We start from the raw sequence: 16,538 nt of genomic DNA on the forward strand, positions 1-16,538 counted from the left end.
ATACAAGCATATCATGAAGGTTCAGTGCAATCATCCATATAAGAAGAAGAAGAAAAAAGAAAACCAACACTTAGTGAGCACTGCAAGGTTAATCACATTATCCTAATTTTACAAAGGAATTTCTAGAGGTTGACTAGTACAAGGTCATTCTGCAGAGAAACCAAGCCAGAATTCAAAGGCTTTTCTTTCTAGCTTATTCAAATATGTCATAAACTAGAGGTTCCAGATTGGGTGCCTTGCAGACATATCTTCCCCACAGACATGTATTTGGTTTGCACCAATGTATAGCTATGTGATCTTGGTCAAGTTACTTGCTCTATGCCTAAGTTTCCTCATCTGTAAAACAGGTTGTTGGGAGAATTAGTTAATATTTCTAAATCTCTTAGAACCCTTTTGGTTACTAGCATCATAAGAATATATTATTTTATATATTCTAAATTTTTTATTTTTTAAATTATATGCCAACATTTAAAATGGGATTATGTCATGTACAAATCCAATTTTCTCACTTTTTTAAAAAAAGGAGAGTATAATGGTATAATACTTTGCAAACATCAAGCTGATTCGTTTTAATTTTCTTCTTTAAATCATGTTCCTTCATAGACTCTTGGCCTGAAGTAGAGCTCTGAGACTTATTTCCCTAATCAGGAGAGAGTAGAATAGGCTTAGTGGAGAGAAAAAGAATTTGCTAAATTTCCTTAATTCTATTTAACTTACAAAATTCAACACATAGTAAGAATCTCATTTCTCCCAAACTCCGGAAGATATGCTCCTTTCTTCTAAGACAGATAAGCCATGAAGCTGAGACATAGGGAAGTAAAAGAAAAGCCTGACTCTTAGTTAAAGAGTGGTGGGAAGAAGAAGGAAAAGAGAGGCAGTGATTGAGAGACAAATGCCTCTCTCTTCCTACTCTAGCTCTTCAAATAGAAAACACTTTTGTTTTGCTTCTGTTTGGAATTCCAGGTAGAGATGATTTGCAGACTGTATCCACACCAATAGGCAAACAGCCACATACAAGTAAAAGTAATGGCCTTGTGCCATTGGGAAAAGAGAGAAGGCCTGCATTGAGCCCCTCGGAGTGTCTGTCGGTTAGGGGTGAATCCAATTTTCGTGGGTCTTGAAGCTTCTGTTGATGAGGGCAGGGAGGAAATTTTTTAAAGAAGTAGAACACAAACTTCCAAATACAAAATTCAATACAGAAACTTGGAAGAAGTTCTGAACGTGAGTGGCCCATAACCCCACTGTGATTTAGAATGTATCCAGAAGTTCTCACACGCCCTGGGGAGGCATAGGGAAGGTGGCCATGAGATTACCTGGCAAGTATAGGGGGAAGTAGCTCTGTAGATCTCACCCGACCTAAAACAAAAAGTAGTAACACCCAGACCTCAGGAAGAGATAGGGCTTGCCTCCAGGCTCTTAATAAGCTTAGAGAGGCCTGGCTACACGAGACACCACTCACTGACCAATAGGTTGCTGAGCATCCAGAGAAGTCAAAATATAGTACAAGGACACCGAATGGATCCAAGGTCTCAGGCTTCTTCAACACATTAACAGCTCATACATGCAGATGCCACTTAGGGACATGTGCAGAGGTAGAGATCAGCTATAAAAGACCCGGAGTTTCTTCCCAAAAGAGGTTATTACCTAGAGGAATTCTATTCATTAGATTAAAATATGTTTAAAACAAAATTGAACATTTAGCTACATTAGATAAAATCAGAGGATGCTGAAAAGAAAGTATAACAGGGCGTTGGGATAAAAAGTGACTGGAGGAGGGCTACTTTAGTTGGTTAGTCGGTTAGTTTCTGAAGAACTTCTTGGGGCGCCTGGGTGGCTCAGCCGTTAAGCGTCTGCCTTCAGCCCAGGTCATGATCCCAGGGTCCTGGGATCGAGCCCCGCGTTGGACTCCCTGCTCAGCGGGAAGCCTGCTTCTCCCTCTCCCACTCCCCCCTGCTTGTGTTCCCTCTCTCGCTGTCTCTCTCTCTCTCTGTCAAATACATAATAAAAATAAAAATAAAAATCTTTAAGAACTTCTTAACTCTGGTTGTGAGAACCTGAACAAGTAGAGAGGAAATTGGGTGTCCCCTGTTGTGGAATGCTGCTTGTAGAGGGACACCATCCTTCTTTCCCTGCTACCTGGTGGGATAGTTTCAAGAATTCCACAATTAGGGGCACCTGGGCGGTTCAGTCGGTTAAGCATCTGCCTTCAGCCCAGGTCATGATCTCAGGGTCCTGGGATTGAGCCCCGCATCAGGCTCCCTGCTCAGTGGGGAGTCTGCTTCTCCCTCTGCCCCTCCCCCTGCTCCTGCGCATGCTCTCTCTCTCTCACTCGCTCTCTTGGATAAATAAATAAAATCTTTAAACAAAAAAAAAGAAGAGGGGTTCTCTGTCAGCCACTGAGGGACCATGAGCCAGTCCCCTTACCTTTATCGGTCTCAGTGTCCTCATAATGTTAAATGATTAGAATACCTTAGGTAGGGCCTCATTGATAGCTCCACTTACTTGGTAATGGCTGCTAAGGGCATTGTGTAGAAAATATCTGTTGGGCCACATTTAGGTTCAATAATTGATTGGTGATGTCTGCCACTGATGAAGGGTGGAAGCAACATCATCCATCACATATGCCATCCCTTGGCTAAATACTCTATTAATTATTTCCAATTCTAGATTTCTTTGATTCTGTCATTTTTTATGACTGCTATAGAGATATATCCCAATTTAATCTCACTGTTTTGAGTATTTGCCTTTGTGCCAATAGGAAGGAAGAGAAGAAGAAACAGAAAAAAAGATTGATATTCCAATTTGACACTGACCTTTGAGTAATGAAGACCCAGAAATCTGGTCTACTGCTTCTCTTCAAACCAAACCCAAGCCCTCAGAAACTGGAGAAGATGAATTCTTTTGTTAAAGGATAGCCCTTGTTTTTCTTATCCTAAAATGGAGGAAATAATGCTTATCTCCTTTTCAGAACAACAGGCCATTATGTACAAAATTCCGACTTAAAGAATGACCTTCAGGGACTCCCGGGTGGCTCAGTCGTTAAGCGCCTGCCTTTGGCTCAGGTCATGATCCCAGGGTCCTGGGATCGGGCCCCGTATCGGGCTCCCGGGTCCACGGGAAGCCTGCTTCTCCCTCTCCCACTCCCCCTGCTTGTGTTCCCTCTGTCACTGTGTCTCTCTCTGTCAAACAAATAAATAAAATCTTAAAAAAAAAAAGAAACAATGTAGAGATTCTCATTCCAAAATGAGGACAATGGGAAAACTGAAATTAAAGCAAGTAATAAAATATATTTCTATATCTTTCTGAAGAATAAAAAATAATAGTAAGAAGGACCATGGAAACTTTTCAGCTTTCATGACATGTGTGTCTGAAGAGAATGGTTTAGAGGATTGAACACTTAAATACAAATACAATAAAAGCCTACCTAGTAAAAATGGTAAGAAAAAGGGAGAATATTCAGTTTAACTGACAGTTAACATTCATGTCATAAAAAAATTCAAAAATTTGAAGTATGATTATATAATTCAAATAAAAACTATTCAAAATAGAATTTTTAAATGTTATTTATTTTATTTATTTATTATTATTCAGCTATAATTAACACAATGTTACATTAGTTTCAGATGTATAACATAGTGATTTGACACAGAAAAAAATTTAATCTTGATTTGGAGATTTGAAAACTCCAAAATTTTGTGGTACCATTGAGCCATCAAGTCAGACACCAGTGATTCTTCCTCTCTAACAGAAGGTGTGGGAGTTTGGACTAAATCTTTCCTGACTCCATATTTTGACATACATTGGCGAAATAAGGGACATTTTGTTTGTCCTTTTTCAAAAAAGTAGCATGCAGAAATTAGATGAAAAGTGTTACTGAGGGGCACCTGGGTGGCTCCATCAGTTAAGCGCCTGCCTTCGGCTCAGGTCATGATCTCAGGGTCCTGAGATTGAGTCCCACATCAGGCTCCTTGCTCAGCCAGGAGCCTGCCTCTCCCTCTGCCTGCCACTCCCCCTGCTTGTGCTCTCTCCCTCAGACAAATAAATAGATAAAATCTTTAAAAAAAAAAAAAGTGTTACTGCTTTGAAGTTATTTAGATTCCTTATGACAAGTTTACTGTAAATTTTATTAGTAGATTGTCCACATTTTCCAATTCAATTTTTTCAGTGACTGTCCTTTATAAAATCTTAAGTGTACCATGTCCTCATGTGTATTATCTCAAGTGTATTACATTGCCCGCATGCGAACAAGATGTTTTCCCCATTTCCCTTCACTAAAAAATGATTCACTATTAAAAAAAACAAACAAAAAAACTTGTGCTGTGATATTGTGATTTATTATAAGAAATATTTATTTAGGGGTGCCTGGCTGGCTTAGTTGATGGAGCACACAACTCTTGATCTTGGGGTTGTGGGTTCAAGCCCCATGTTGGGCATAGAGCCTACTTAAAAAAAAAAAATGTGACTATATATCTGTAGTCTTTGTTTCTGGGGGCTCAGAGCTTCCAAAACCCTTGGAATTTCCTAAGTGTTGAGTGTGATAAAGGTGTCTTTTGTCATGTTAATGAGGTGGCTTTTAAAAAGCACCCAAAGGTGGGGTGGGGTTGTCTGCCAGACAACTTTCAGTCCCACCCCCTGACCTCCAGAGAAGTGAGAGGCACTAGAGTTTGAATTAGCCAATGGCCCATGACTTAGTCAATCATGACTATTTAATGGCATCTCCATAAAAGCCTAGGATGGGAGCTTTGTGCTCCTTTTCAGAGTGCTTCCATGCTTGGGGAACCAGAATACATACATGTGCCATCAACCTAGGCCCCAAGCTCCATAAGGACAGAGGCTTCTTTGTTGGAAACCTCAACTTACTTATCTCCTCATCTGGCTGTTGATTCATAACCTTTATCATATCCTTTAATAAATTGGTAAATGTAAATGTTTCCCTAAGTTCTGTGAGCCACTCTAGCAAATTAATTGAACATAAGGAGGAGGTTGTTGGAACCTCCAATCCGTAGCCTGTCAGTCAAAAGCCCAAGTAATAGCGTGTGTCTTGTGATTGGTGTCTGAAGTGGAGAGTAGAGGGCAGTCTTGTAGGACTAAAACCTTAACCTGTGGCATGGGATTCTACCTTTGGGTAGATAGCATCAGAATTGAGTTGAATTCTCAAATACCTTTCTGGTGTCCCTGAATTGCTTGGTGTTGTGGGAGGAAGGGGGAGAACCTACCCCTGAGGTTGGAATTGGTTCCAGGCACCCTAAAAGACCCACTAAGGGGGGGCGCCTGGGTGGCTCAGCTGTTAAACGTCTGCTTCAGCTCAGGTCATGATCCCAGGGTCCTGGGATTGAGCCCCGCATCAGGCTCCCTGCTCAGCTGGAAGCCTGCTTCTCCCTCTCCCACTTCCCCTGCTTGTGTTCCCTCTCTTGCTGTGTCTCCCTCTGTCAAATAAATAAATAAAATCTTTGAAAAAAAAAGACACACTAAGGCATGAATGTTTACTGGGTATGTAAGATATACTCTAGAGATGGGAGCACACTAGGCTTACAGGACCTGAAAGATGGGAACTTTCCCGAATGGGAGCGCATCCATCACATAAGTCATTAGCTGCTTCCGCTGACATCAATCCATACCCTTCCCTGAGCTCTAGAACCTCATAGCCACTGCATGATATTTAACATAATTTACTTATTTATGAACCTGGCACATGCCAGAAATTAGAGGTGACAAGATAAATGAGATAATGGCTAAGATGGACATATAATTAGATAAACTAGTTGTTATGAGAAAGATAAATAAATATACAGCATGATAGGGAGCACAGAGGAGAGGTACCAAATTTGTGGAGACTCCAATTACTGCAAATATATCTCAACTTGAACTCATTAACTGTCCCCACCCAAACTCAGACTTCAAGAAACTAAAAGCCCACTATGGGGACTTGACATGACTTTTGAGAACCTAAATTCCTTCAGGGCAACCCTGTGCAATAAAGTCCCTGGAGATCCCCCAGAAGGTCTGATGAAGTGGGAAAGTCCTAGAATGAATTTCAGAAAAACTGTAGTTTTTGTTCTGATTCCATCTCTAATTGCAGAACCTTAGGTAGGTCACTTCACCTCTGTGAGAACCTAAGTTCCTTCAGGGCAACCCTATGCAATAAAGTCCCTGGAGATACCCCAGAAGGTCTGGTGAAGTGGGAAAGCTCAGGAGAGATAACAGGGCTAGAGACAGGAATGTGGGAGTCATCAGTCCATGCCATAAGACTGGTTAGAGAAAGTAAATTAAACTGAGCCCTGAAGCACTCCAACATTTGTAACTCAGGAAGAGAAAGAGTATCAGTTAAAGTAGCAGGAAAACCAGGAGAGAGTGCAGTCTCAGAGACCAAGAGTATTTCAATAGAGAGGATCAATTACCAACTTGTCAAATGTTACTGAGAAGACAAGTAAGATGAGGCCCAAGAATTGACTATGGAATTGGGAGGTTATTGGTGATCTGGACTAGAACCATCTCAGAAAATTGGTCTGTGAAAACTTAACTAAAGCAGATTGAAAGAGTTTGTGGGCATGCTGGTTTCCATGTGGGAAGTCCATGTAACCTGGAAACACTCAAATGTCTGAGAGAGCTGCCTTTTGTCTTTTTCTTCTACCTCTCATCAGGAGCCAATAGTCAAGCCCTGCAGAATGGTAATGGGATGGTTAATTTATGTGTTGACTTGGCTAGGGTATGATTCCCACATATCTGGTCAAACATTGTTCTGCATATTTCTGTTTGTTGGATGAGATTAACAATTAATTCAGTGGAGGGGCACTTGGGTAGCTCAGTCAGTTGAGTGTCTGACTCTTGAATTTGAATTCATGATCTCAGGGTCATGCGATAGAGCCCTGCATTCAGCTCTGCTTTTGGCTCTGCACTCAGCGTGGAGTCCACTTGAGATTCTCTCCTTCTCCCTCTGCCCCTCCCCCCCACTCACTTGCACACACAGGCTCTCTCTCTCTCAAAATAAATAAATAAATAAAATCTTTTTTTAAAAAAAAACAGGGTGGGTGGCTCAGTCAGTTAAGTATCTGCCTTTGGCTCAGGTCATGATCTCAGTGTCCTGGGATCGAGCTCTGTGTTGGGCTTCCTGTTCAGTGGGGAGTCTGCTTCTCCCTCTCCTTCTGCCCCTCCCCCCTGCTGGTGTGCACTCTCTCTCTCTCTCTCTCTCTCTGTCCCTCAAATAAATAAATAAAATCTTAAAAAAAAAACTCAGTGGACTATGAGTAAGCAGATTATCCTCCATAATTTGGGTGGGTCTCATCTAATCAGTTGAAGACCCTAAAGAACAAAGACTGACACTACCTCACCCCTCCAGGCAAAAGGGAATTTTGCCTGCTGACAGCCTGGTACCTGAACTGCTACACTGGCTTTTCCTTGGGTCTCTAGCCTGCTAACTTACCCTGCACATTTTGAACTTGCCAGCCTCCATAATCACATGAGCAAATTTCTTAAAATGAAGCTCTCTCTATTTATATACACATCTCATTAATTCTGTTTCGAGAAAGAACCCTGACTAATACAGGCAGTGAGCAGCCAGTGATTACTTTTCAAATGAAAGGAGCAGGCACTGTCGTTTTTTATTCCCTACTATATGCCAAACATTAGTTTTTCTAATTGCTGATAACTTGAAGACTTCTCTTATTAGAAAGGCAATGTCATGTTCCTTAAAGAAAGTCAGAGAAGAAGAAGAAAATTTTTTGCTGCTTTTTGTATCTTTCATATTTATCTTCTAATTGTTTTCCTTGATGTAGCATACATATATTACCATGTTGATAAAGATTGATCTACAGCATTTTTGATGGCTTTATATATTCTACTGTGTGGCTCCAACATATACGTTTTAACTGGTCCCCTTTTACAGGACATGTAAGTGGTTTCCAGTTTTTGCTGCAAACATCTTAAATATTTCCTAGGATAAATTCCTAGATGTAGAATTGCTGAGACAAAGGTTATAGCTTTTTTGTTTTGCTTTGTTTTAAAGATTTTATTTTATTTTTTGTCAGAGAGAGAGAGCACAAGCAGGGGGAACAGCAGGCGGAGGGAGAAGCAGGCTCTCCGCTGAGCACAGAGCCCAACACGGGGCTCGATCCCAGGATCCTAGGATCATGACCTGAGCCAAAGGCTGACACTTAACTGACGGAGCCACCCAGGTGCCCTACTATATTTTTTAATAATTAAAATATAACATATGCATAAAAGTGTACAAATTATAAAGATGTAGCTCAATAAACTTTTAAAATTGTGGTGAAATACACATAATATAAATTTTACCATCTTGCCATTTTTAAGTGTATACTTCTTTGACTTTAAGTACATTCATATCATTCTGAAACCATCACCACCATCCAACTCAGGAATTCTTCTCATCTTGCAAAACTGAAAGGCTGTACCCAGTAAATGATAACTCCTCGTTGCTTGATGAATTTTTAAAACATGAAACTAGCTCCCAGGTCAATAAAATAAAATATTACCAATGTCCTGGAGGCCCCCCTAAGTGTTTCCTTTTAGTAACTAAACCCACACACAAGGGGTTGACTTCTAGTTGGGTTCTGTCTCTAACTATGCTGATTTGATAAAATGGTATCTTACTGTTAACCTAATTTCTTTGAATTATTTAATGAGGCAGAACTCTTAAAAATATGACTCTTAACCCTTTGTATTTCTTCTTTAGGAATTGATATCACATCATCTTTTTTTTTTTTTAAAGATTTTCTTTATCTATTTGACAGAGAGAGACACAGCAAGGGGAGTGGCAGAAGGAGGGGGAGAAGCAGGCCTCCTGTGGAGCAGGGAGCCTGATGCGGGGCTCGATTCCAGAACCCTGGGATCATGACCTGAGCTGAAGGCAGATACTTAACCATCTGAGCCACCCAGGCACCCCAATATCACATCATCTTATTTAATCCCCACAAACACTTCATGAGAGAAAATCAACAAAACCAAGAGTTCTTGCAAAAGATCAACAAAATTGACAAACCTTTAGCTAGATTGACTAAGGAAAAAAAAAGAGAGAGAGAGAGAAGTCTCAAATAACTAAAATCTGAAATGAAAATGGGGACATAACAACCAATTCTACAGGAATACAAAGGATCTTAAAAGAGTGAATAATCATCTGCTGATAAATTGGATAATCTAGGAATGGACAGATTCCTAAAGACATAACCTACCAAGATTGAATAATGAATAGAAAATCTGATGGGGGGAGTGCCTGGGTGGCTCAGTCAGTTAAGCGTCTGCCTTTGGTTCAGTTCATGATCCCAGGGTCCTGGGATCGAGCCCCACGTCAGGCTCACTGCTCCACAGGAAGCCTGCTTCTCCCTCTCTCACTCCCCCTGCTTGTGTTCCCCCTCTTGCTGTGTCTCTCTCTGTCAAATAAATAAAATCTTTAAAAAAATTAAAAGTAAATAAAAATAAACAAAATCTTAAAAAAAAAGAGAAAAGAAAATCTGATGGGACACCTGGCTGGCTCAGTTGATGGAATGTATGACTCTTGATCTTGGGTTTCTGAGTTCAAGCCCCACTTTGGGTGTAGAGATTACTTAAAAATCTTTTTAAAAAGAGCAAATAAGAAAATACGAAAAATTTGAATCAGTAATTACAAAAATAGAAACAAAGAAAAGCCCAGGACCAGATGTCATCACTGGTGAACTCCACTAAACATTTACATTTACAGAATTAACATCAATCCTGCTCAAATTCTTCCAAAAAATTGAAGCAGAATGAACACTTACTAACTGATTTTTTAGGTCAGCATTACCCTGATATCTAAACCAAAAATCTATGATAAAGAAAACTATAAACCAATATCCTTTATGAACACTGAAGCAAAAATCCTCAACGAAATACAAGCAAACTGAATTCAACAGCATGTTAAAAGGATTATGAACATGACCAAGTGGGATTTATTCCTGAAATGCAAGGATGGTTCAACATACTAAATCGATCAATTTAGGGGCGCTTGGGTGGCTCAGTAATTAAGCATCTGCCTTCGGCTCAGGTAATGATCCCAGGGTCCTGGGATAGAGCCCCGTATTGGGCTCCCTGCTCCGCGGGAAGCCTGTTTCTCCCTCTCCCACTCCCCCTGCTTGTGTTCCCTCTCTCGCTGTGTCTCTGTCTGTCAAATAAATAAAATCTTTAAAAAAAATAGATCAATGTAATATACCACTTTAATAGAATGCAAGGGAAAAAAACACATGATCATTTCAATTGATACAGAAAAAGCATTTGACAGATAAAATACCCTTTCACGATAAAAACCCTCAACAAACTAAGAATGGAAGGACACTATCTCAACATAATATAGGCTACCTATGAAAACTCACAACAAACATCATACCCAATGGTAAAAAACTAAAACCTTTTCCAGAAACTAGGCAAGCATGCCCACTTTTACTACTATATTCAGTGTAGTAATGGAAACCCTAGATAGAGCAATTAAGCAAAAAAAATAAATAAATCAAAAGCATCCAAATTGGAAATGAAGTTCTTGTTCACAGGTGATATGATCTTATTTGTAGAAAAACCCTAAAGATTCCTCAAAAAAATTGTTAGAATAGGGAATTCAGCAAAGTAGCAGGATACAAAGTCAACACACAAAAATCAGTTGCATTTCTGTATACTAACACTGAACAATCTGAAAAGGAAATTACAAAAACAATTCTGTTTACAATAGCATCAAAAAGAAAATAATACCTGAAAATTAACCAGGGAAGTTAAAGACTTGTTCAATGAAAACTACAAAACGTTTCTGAAAGAAATTAAATAAGACATAAATAAATGGAAACATTCCACATTCATGGATTTAAAGACAATATTGTTAACATGGCAATATTATCCAAAGTGATCTACAGATTCAGTGCAATCCCTATCAAAATCCCAATGACTTTTTATGCAGAACTGGAATAACTCAGCCTAAAATTCGTGTAGAATTTCAGGGGACCCCAAATACCCAAAATAGTCTTGAAAAAGAAAAATAAGTAATCTCTGATTTTAAAATTTATTACAAAGCTACAATAATTAGAATAGTGTGGTACTGGCATAAATCAGACATACAGAAAAATGGAATCGATTGGAAAGCTCAGAAAGAAACCCTTGCATATATAGATCAAGGGTGTGCCATTTCTCATTCAATGGGAAAAAGATAGTCTTTTCAACAAATGGTGTTGAAAAACTGGATATCCACATGCAAAGGAATGAAACTGGACCCTTATCTTATAACCATATACAAAAATTAACTCAAAATGGATCAAAGACCTGGGGCGCCTGGGTGGCTCAGTCGGTTAAGCGACTGCCTTCGGCTCAGGTCATGATCTTGGAGTCCCAGGATTGAGTCCCGCATCAGGCTCTTTGCTCAGCGAGGAGTCTGCTTCTCCCTCTAACCCTCCCCCCTCTCATGTACCCTCTCTCTCTCTCATTCTCACTCTCTCAAAATAAATAAATAAATCTTAAAAAATTAAATAAAATAAAATGAAAGCTAGGAAAAGCACACACACAAAAAAATGGATCAAAGACCTAAACATAAGAGCTAAAACTATAAAACTTTTAGAACAAAACATAAGGGAAAAACTTCATGAAAATAGGTATGGAATCATTTTTTAGATATGACACCAAAAGGATAACCAACAAAAGAAAAAATAGATAAGTTAGAGTTCATCAAAATTAAAACTGGTTTATCAAAGGACACTATCAACAGAGTGAAAAGACAACCCACAGAATAGGATAAAATATTTGCAAACCATATATCTGATAAGTGATGGATATCCAGAATACATAAGGAACTTTTACAACTCAACAGTAACAACAAACACCAAATTAAAACGTGAGCAAAGGACTTGAACAGTTGTCCAAAGAAGATATACAAATAGCCAATAAGCTTAAGAACAGATGCTCAGCATCACTCATCATTGGAATATGTAAATCAAAAACACAGTAAGGGGCACCTGGGTGGCTCAGTCATTAAGCATCTGCCTTCGGCTCAGGTCATGATCCCAGGGTCCTGGGATCGAGCCCCACATTGGGCTCCCTCCTCCGCGGGAAGCCTGCTTCTCCCTCTCCCACTCCCCCTGCTTGTGTTCCCTCTCTTTCTCTGTCTCTCTCTGTCAAATAAATAGAATCTTAAAAAACAAAAAAACAAAAAAAAAAGATATCACTTCACACACACGAGAGTGACTATTGTAAAAAAACAAACAGAAAATGAATGTTAGTGAGGATGTAGAGAAACGAACTTGTGTACATTGCTGGTGAGAATGTAAATGATGCAGCCACTGTGGAAAAGGGTATAGCAATTACTCAAAAAATTAAACATAGGATTACTATATGATCCAGCATATCTACTGCTGGATATATGCCCAAAAGAAGTGAAAGCAGGGGCTTAAACAGGTATTTGTATACCTATGTTCATAGCAACAGTATTCATAATAGCCAAAAAGTAGAAGCAACCCAAGTGTCCATCAATGGATGAATGTATTTTAAAAAATGTAGTACATCAATATAATGAAATATTATTCAGCCTTTATTTATTTATTTATTTTTAAAGATTTTATTTATTTATTTGACAGAGAGAGACACAGCAAGAGAAGAAACACAAGCAGGGGGAGTGGGAGAGGGAGAAGCAGGCTTCCCGCTGAGCAGGGAGCCCGATGTGGGGCTTGATCCCAGGACCCTGGGATCATGACCTGAGCCGAAGGCAGACACTTAATGACTGAGCTACCCAGGCGCCCCTGCTTATTTATTTTTTAAGGTAAAGTTTAGCTATAGTGAATGCCTAGATCTAAAATGTACAATTTAATGAATTTGATAAATTCATATACCTGTGTATATGAATACACACTACCCTGATCAAGATAAAGCACCTTTCCACTAGAGCGTGCCCCCTTACCCCCTTCCCCTCAATGCCTATCCCCTTTAGACAACTGTTAGCTTGATTTCTATCACCATGGATTAGTTTTACCTGTTTTCCAACTTCATATAAGTAGAATTATTCATATGTACTCTTTTATTTCTCACATTTTCGGCTCATCATAATGGTTTTGATGTTCATCTACATTGTTGCTTATATCAGTAATTCATTCTTTCATTGCTGAGTAATACTCCATTTTGTGAGTGTGCCACAATTTGTTTATTCTATTACTGATAGACATTTCAGTTGCTTCTAGTTGTTGACTCTTATGAATAAAGCTACTATAAACACTTTTTTACAAGTCTTTGTGTGGACATATTTTCATTTCTCCTCTCATATGACTTGCTTTTGTCAATGGAATAGTAACAAATTCGATGCAAGCAATTGAAAAGTTGCTTATATGTTTTCTCTTCCTCTCTTTAACCTTGCCACTACAATGAAAACAAACACAGCTAGCCTGTTGGAATATGAGAGACCATGTGGATTGGAGCCAAGTCATCTCATTCAAGGTCATTTTAGACTAGCTAACCCCCAGCAAACCCAACAGGTGTTTATAGATTCATGAACAAGTTCAAGTGAGATTAGCCTAACCCAGTCCCAGTCAAAAGAACTGCCCAGGTGACCCATAGACTCATGAGAAATAAATGGTGCTTCCTTTAAGCCACTGAGTTTTGGGATGGTTTGTTATGTAGAATTATTGTGACAATAGCTAATTTATGCACATCTGTACCAGTTTTCTACTGCTGCATAACAAATTATCAGAACCCTAGTGGATTAAAATAACACAAATTTATTATCTCACAGTTTCTGTGGGTCAGAAATCTGGGCATGGGTTACCTGGGTCCTCTGCTCTGTTCTTATCAAGCTCAAATCAAGATGTCATCCAGGACTTCCATCTTATCTGAGGCTTGGGGTCCTCTTCCAAGGAATTCAATTCCTTTCAGTCATAGGACTGAGGCCTTCAGTTCCTAGGAGCCACCCACTATTTCCTGCCACCTGGCTCTCTCTCAGACATAACAGTTTACTTCTTCAAGGCCAACAGGTGAGCCTCAGCTGTTTCAAATCTCTGCGACTTCTTCCATCTCTGACATCTAGGCCCCTTCAAAAAAAGCCCAGTTATTAGATCAGGCACACCCAGGGTTATCTCCCTTTTGGATACCTTAAAGTCAACGGATTAAAGTCAACTCCTGGGACGCCTCGGTGGCTCAGTCGGTTAAGTGTCTGCCTTCAGCTCAGGTCATGATCTCAGGGTGCTGGGATCAAGCCCTATGTCAGGCTCTCTGTTCAGCGGGGAGTCTGCTTCTCCATCTCCCTCTGCCTGCAGCTCCTCCTGCCTGTGCTCTCTCTCTGTCAAATAAATAAAATCTTAAAAAAAAAAAACCCAAGATAATACAAATAATTTTTAAAAGGTAAGGAAATCTATTTACTAAGCAATGAAAATAAATATTAAGCAGTGAAATAGATTCATATGTTATGTAATGGTATAACTTACATAATAATTTATAATTTATTATTTTTAAAAAGTTTATTTATTATTTAAGAAATCTCTACACCCAACATGGGGCTCAAACTCATGGCCCCAAGATCAAGTGTCTCACACACTTCCAACTGAGCCAGCCAGGTGCCCCAATAATTTATAATTTATTACAGATTATTTATAATGTATAATAAGATATTATAACATATAATATACACTATCATATAAAGGTATATTGTATAAATATAATATATAATATAATATGGTATATGTTATAATCATAATGGTATGTATCATAATGTATAAATAGCAATTATAGATTATATAGTAATAACAGTACAATTATGTATTATAATTATATATAATATAATTATATTATATTATTATATATACTATTAAAATAATATATTATATTATATATTATATTATATATTTGTTACTATATGTTATATATATCTGTTATTATATATTATATAACGTATGATTTGTTACTAATACAATATATTAATTAATATATAAGATAACATTAATATATTAAATATATTATAAAATGTAAACATTTAATATAATGATAAACATGTAATACATAATTCTACATATATACGTATCATTTAGCTATATAATTATGTATAATATATTTATAATTATGTTTATAATTTATAATATATTCAATATATTAATGTTACCTTATATATAAATATATTATATTAATTATATAGTATTTATGTAGTATATACTTATGCATATATTTATATATTATTTATATTATGTATATATTTATGATTACATGTTTAGTATATATATAATATAGTATAATTATGCATTATAATTACATATAATATAATTATATACCATAATGTAATTATAAATATATACCATTATATGGTATATTACATTAAATATCTTACTTTTTTTTAAGATTTATTTATTTATTTGAGAGAGAGAATGAGATAGAGAGAGCATGAGAAGGGGTAGGGTCAGAGGGAGAAGCAGACTCCCCGCTGAGCAGGGAGCCCGATGTGGGACTCGATCCCGGGACTCCAGGATCATGACCTGAGCCGAAGGCAGTCGCTTAACCAACTGAGCCACCCAGGCGCCCTAAATATCTTACATTTTATAATATATACCATTATATATAATGTATATTTAATGTATACCATGTGATGTACCATATTAACCTTCAAATAAACAGCTCTTTGAAGGTTAATATCTTTTGTCCATAAAATGTAATTCAATTAGTTTTATTAAACTCATCAAGGAAGAAGAGAACACTTGATTGTGATATGTGGTTAGTGAGGAGGGATGCAAGGAAGTGATTCTTTAGGAGGTATATTCTTTTGTTGGCCATTTTCACCAATTTTTCAATCTTTTCAGACTCATGCTTATCTGTCACTTAAATTGCACTTGAAAGTAAATTTATTACGTAGAAAAATACCCCTAGAGAACAATAAAGGCTACCTACAAAAGTGCTTTGAAAACTGTAAATGACTTAACTGTACAGAACACACTGAGAGGTGCTGGAGGGGAGGTGGGCAGGGGGGATGAGATAATTGGAGATGGGGATTTAGGAGGGCACTTGTGATGAGCACTGGGCGTCGTAAGTAAGTGTTAAAGTACTAAATTCTACTCCTGAAACTAATATTATACTATATGTTAATTAACTGGAATTTTTTTTAAGATTTTATTTATTTATTTGGCAGAGAAAGACAGAGCGAGAGAGGGAACACAAGCAGGGGGAGTGGGAGAGGGAGAAGCAGGCTTCCCGCTGAGCAGGGAGCCCAAAGCGGGGCTCGATCCCAGGACCCTGGGATCATGACCTGAGCTGAAGGCAGACACTTAACAACTGAGCCACCCAGGTGCCCCAATTAACTGGAATTTAAATAAAAACTTGAAAAAAAAAGGAAAATGTAGACGACATATACACACAACTGACTAAAGGATTGTAGAAGTTACTTTGTTTTTCTCACTTGGTATGCATATGCAAAACAAAACAAAACATTTGTGTTCATCTAAATCTGGAGCACAATTCAAATTTTTTCATAGACTATTCTCTGACTAAATCTGTCGTGCCAAGTAAAGTGGTGTCTTTGCCTGAAACCATAGCATTGAAAAATTATAGTATAAAAATAGAGCATATTTTTA

Source organism: Callorhinus ursinus, unplaced genomic scaffold (assembly GCF_003265705.2).
Source record: "Callorhinus ursinus isolate GAN/ISIS: 27379988/994484 unplaced genomic scaffold, GSC_fseal_2.0 scaffold18, whole genome shotgun sequence".
NCBI classification, from domain to species: domain Eukaryota; kingdom Metazoa; phylum Chordata; class Mammalia; order Carnivora; family Otariidae; genus Callorhinus; species Callorhinus ursinus.